Genomic DNA, 5,378 nt, shown 5'->3' with positions numbered 1-5,378 from the left:
ATGTTGTTCAACGAGAACTATGTATGAACTTTATGTATTTATTTTTTCAGTAATAATATTTGATCACTATAATACTTTGGTTTTAATGTGATGATGAACTTCTATTAATTTGGTGACTTCTCTATTCATGATGTTTCGTAATAGTTTTTGACACACTTAATCTTTCCCTAATAATAAAGTACGGATTGACTCCGTAGGTTCACCGTCACAATACGCTTTTTTTTTATGTCATAATACGGTTTTACGATTTGTATAGATAAAATCATAATATAATGGGTTGGGCCGACGCACGGGGGAGCAGATCTTTCTGTAAAAAGAAACCCACTAGCACGGCCTCTCCTCCTCGATGCCTACACACACACGTACAGCACCGCCGCCGCTGTCGCCGCCGCACGCGCGACCGGTCTTCTTCCGCGGTCGTCTACCGCCCTGTCTCCTTCCCCTCCGCACCTGCCCCAATCTTCTTCGGCGCCACTCTGAGCGTCCTCTGTCTTCAACCTCTTGCAATCTTCGAGTCCGCGGCACCCAATCCGAGCAACTAGCCGTCGATTCGAGCGACCCCTGTTAGGAATCCATGGAATTTGAGGTGGATTTCCTGGAAGAGGGAGGAGGAAGGATGATGGTGGGGTTCATGGGGAAGAGGAGTCCACCATCCGCGACGCTCTCCCTCAGGGGAACATCACAGATTTGACTAGGAGCTCTCAAGCACGAGATCCGCTGGGCGTCTCATCTGTCCTTGCAGGCATGTGTTCTTCCTCCTCTTATGAGATCATCATGTGCAAATATGCTAGAGTTGTACACCCACTGTAAACTAATTGTGATCTAAAAGATCTTATATTAGTTTACAAACATAGTACATAATATCTTGCAAGGCTGACTAATAAGTAGTTGTGGCTTAAGATGCTTCTAGAGACTAATTTGAATGGTGGAATTCAATCGGACTATCATATGAGCATAATAGACTATGAGCATCATTCAGATTATAATGAATGAGAAGTGAAGGTCTGAATGTCAAACAAAATAAATATAGTGCTAAATATTCAGTCAAGGAATAGCAAGAAGTATATATCTTCTCATGTATATTACGAAGAAATTCTTCACATATTTTCCTTTTTCATACTAGGTTCAAGGTGATCAGGTACGGCTCATGGGCTGCTACAACTATTAGTGGGACAAAAGGTTGTGCATGCAAATACTTATTGATTCAAGGCATAATTATGGGAGATAGTGCATGGTACAGATGAATAGATGGAACCCGTCCATAGAAAAGAAAAAGAAGAATAAGGTGCCACCAATTCGCATCTGTACATAATTTATAGAACTGAGATTCAGTTGAACCTGATCTAAGATGTGCGTGCATTTTTGTGTATTGGAGTGATTGAACCATGGCAATCAAAGTTGACATCGCGTCTCCTTCCTCGTACACACTTTCAGGGTAGTTGTGCATCTATATTCCATTCTATACACCCAGAGATGATGTTGGTTTCCTTTTACAAAATTGAACTATGTGAGACGTTGCTATTTACTGAAGCAGTTACAGTTTAGTGCATCATTATCATTCTCAACAACTTCATAGTAATCCAGTGCAGACTGAGGCCAGACAACTATTGCTTAACTGGGTTCAAGTTAGCTCAATTGTTCCGACATGCGATCTTTTTTTTTCCTCTCATGTTTATTCTTGGGAAATTTTACAGAAATATAAATAGCAAACAATCAATCAGGTTGATCAGAGCCAGACAGTTCAGTGCAGTAAGCAATGCAATGTAAGAGCATATGTTGTCATTAAAATTCCATTCAAGAAGGATTTCATATGTGTGTGTTAATCGGTTTGGTGCATTTATCAATAAATGATTTATTGGCCATCTAACAATAAACCGGTCGAGCTCCTCGAGGCAAAAACCTCAAAATTTATGGCAAAATTCATCCTTATGCTGGATTACAAGCACTTATGTTGTGTACATTTCCATGGGCGGAAGGATCAGTTGGTTGGTTATGAGTTTTGTGCTTGGTAATTTTTCAGATCGTGGCAGATTGTTATCGCTAGCAATGACTCACTGATCTCTGATGTGGCTCTCAATAGTGATGTGTTGCAAAATGGACCGATCCATCATCGTTAGTCTACTGTTGTTGGCTTCTTCTGGGCTACTAATATCAGGTTGTTTTGTTTCTGTTGAGCAGTTTAAGCTTCAATGTTGCAACTGAAATGTGATTAATTGTGGTTGTTCTCAACTTCTCATTCAGTTCATCCTGATAATGTGGCTAGAGAACTGTATATTAGTTTATTAAGTTGGTTTCCTATCCGTTATGCAGTTTATGTGTGAATCCTGCAAGTCGTCAAGTTCAATTGTGGTTGTCATGTTGAATTCGTATTTGATCATACTGAGCGCAAACTGTAGGGTTAGCTGTGTTTGATGTTGAATCCCTGATGATTACATTGTTGGAAAATTATTCCTGGTTTCCTTTTTGTTAGTCAGTTTTAATTGTGAATGGTACAAGTCATATTATTTGATTGTTCTTCTCTTATCTAATATGTCCCGAGCATATTGTCCACAAACTATATTTCTATTCAATATGTCAGTCTTATTTCAGTGATTGTTTTGTTAATGTTCAAATCGGCTACATTAAACCTAAAATCATATGGGAATCAGTGTGATTTACAAGGATTCTTTGGGGAGATACTTTGCAACTGTGGAACATCAATAAAGCATTTTAGTTACATGGCGGAGATGGGCTACTTAGTTGATCTCAACCATTTTGCAATTCACTTTTAATCTGAAAAACTGTACCTTATACTGATCATGACTTCTTTAGGTTCTGAGGGCTTAGATTGAAAAAATCAAGACAATTTTTTGTATTGCAGTGGGGTTGGCTGCTGTATTGACGATTTGGAGGTTTATAAATGAGGCCTGTTTTGAGAATAAAAGCGGTGTCTGATACTTTTGTTCTGATTTATGTGGTTTGTAATTCGGTTATAAACTCATGGTCAGTTTTGAAGATTAGTGCTGATATGGGGAGTAAAGCTCTTCGAGCAAGTGACAAATCATGTCTTTTGAGCATCTCAAAGATGGCAACCTACAGTCGTTTGACTGGCAGCTTAAAAGCAATTAAAGTGAAGAGAGGAATCAAACTTTTAAAGCCACTCTTGCCATATGTGGACTATTCCTGCTTGTTGGTGTCTACTTTTGCGAGTATGTTCACTCTCATCTAGCGATGAAATATTTTTTTTCTGTTGCGCAGCTGCTGAAAGGGCAAACCCCGGATCCTAGATATGTGTGGGTTTTGGGTGCCCTCTGGGGTTACCTGAATGTTCATATTTGTATTTTCTTCTTCCCTTTTTAGTTTTCTTCATGCTGTAGATGAACTTTTGGTTTCTGTTAATAGAATTCAGAGAGGAGGCTCTCTTTTAGAAAATCTAATGAGGGGGAGACTGATTGACCGAGTGTAGATGACACTGACCAAGTTTATTAGTATGTGATCCTACATGTCGCTCCATTAATTAGATAATTCCTGTGTGGTTAACTGTTTCCTCGCTCAGTCAAATAACGATGATAGATCCGAGGGTATCCTTTGTAGCTGAAGGAAAAGAGGTATGCAAGGGTGTATTCCATATACTGTTCTATCTTTGTGTCATTATAACATATATATTCCCTCAGTGCTTAAAATGTTCTCATTGCCAGTATGTTTACGATGAAGATGGATACTCTCACTGTATTACATAATTGATATTCAGCAAGTGCTATCCGGTGCTTATCACACACGTACATGAGTAGTCAAGTGTACCTTTACATAGTAGCAAGTATTTTTGGTAATCACTATTGGTTTAGGTCTCGTGAATCAAATAACGGACCAGGATTGAGCAGACAATATCAAGTTTGATGAGACAGCAATCCACACGAAGCAACAACCGAGGAGGCATACGTGCTGACAGCAATGCGGCATGGAGGAGCAACACGGGAGGCTAGAAGAAAAGGTTGGGGTAGAGCTTGCATGGCAAACACGTTGACTCACAACATGGCTGCTCGGGCGTTATCGAGCCGGAGGTTTATCAAATAGAAGGGGGATTTGCGCTTATCGACGCCAACACCGTATATGTTGCAATGTCGTTATTGGGTTAAATACGTGTGATATTTTCTTTTCCCGTTACAATGCATGGGTATGTTTACTAGCAATATTTTTTTAAGAAAAAGGATAAAAACTATTCCCAAGCAGACAACCAACTATCTGTAGAAAAATTCGACATAGTAAAATAGTTTAAAAATGTTCATGGTTTTACATATGTTTGCACTTAAAAAAATGTTCACACTTATAAAAATGTGCAAAATTGCTGAAAAAGTTCCAATTTTTATAAAAACAATTCGTTTTAAAATGCACAAGAACTTAAAATAATCAAAATTTCTTTAAAAAAAGACATCTGTTCAAAAAATGTTCCTCAAAAAAATGTTCCAATTTCTGTAAAACATTATCTTTCCTTAAAAGTGTCCCCATTTTTGTAAATTTTATTAAAAATAAGGAAATTTTCGCATTTTCTCGAAAAGTAAAAAATAAAACTGATGGACAACAATTCCATTCAAAACTACTCTTCCATCAAACAAAGAATGCTAAGTTGCTTCTTCATGTCCAAACTTCATCCTACAAAAAGCAATAATCCGTGTAACCTTATTATTGATGTTTATTAAAATTGGAGATAAAAAATGGCGCATACTAGTTGAAGTTAACATTGCTATGCTAAACTATTTCACTATGCGATAACTCCAGGGAAAGAAACATACATATAAGCCTAATCTTAAATGTATGGAAATGTTGAAGCTTCAGCGCCGTGGTCCAACTTTCGTGGAGGACTTGCACCATTTGGGACTTCTGTTGGATGAGGGGTTGGCCACGATGTCACATCCCTAGTTCTGATATGTCCTAGGCTTGCTTGTGCATCATGTTTAATCTTTCAAATAAATTTGAAATGGGGAAAGTTGCAAACCCTAGCACCAAAGTTTTTCCAATAGGTTCAACTTTAAAATGGATTTTCAATGAACCCAAAATGCTCTTCAAAAATGTTCATGCTCTTTGGATAATGTTGGGAACAACAACCAGAGGTGATGCACATTTTTGCTACACATTTTGGATTTTTGAATCAATGCATAAATATTTGATTTGGAGCTGTTTAAATTATATAAATATTTTAATGGCTCCAAAAATGTTGGGAATTGGTGAGGGCCTCTGGAATATTATATCTAGATGCCACAAATATTTTCAGCATTTATGGAAATGTTTTAACATTTCTATTAGATACAAAACAAATGTCAGAAATAGAAAAAGAAAACAAGAAATAAGAAAAGACTTACCTGGCGCTCACCTGGCAGCCCATCTGGCCGGCCCAGCCCACT

At 38.0% G+C, this 5,378-nt stretch overlaps 1 long non-coding RNA gene across 1 annotated transcript; it reads left to right on the top strand.

The window, feature by feature from the left end:
• The first annotated feature begins 293 nt into the window (after window positions 1-293).
• On the top strand, window positions 294-1,409 carry LOC147972275 (uncharacterized). The gene is made up of 2 exons (XR_015602487.1): window positions 294-742; window positions 1,124-1,409. It is a non-coding gene; the product is annotated as an uncharacterized LOC147972275 (long non-coding RNA).
• The last annotated feature ends 3,969 nt before the right edge of the window (window positions 1,410-5,378 follow it).

This window comes from Triticum urartu, chromosome 5A (assembly GCF_056163025.1).
Source record: "Triticum urartu cultivar PI428250 chromosome 5A, HENAU_Tu73, whole genome shotgun sequence".
Classification (NCBI taxonomy): Eukaryota; Viridiplantae; Streptophyta; class Magnoliopsida; order Poales; family Poaceae; genus Triticum; species Triticum urartu.
The sequence above is the reverse complement of the archived record's forward strand: the minus strand, read 5'-3'. Positions and strand labels throughout refer to the sequence as shown.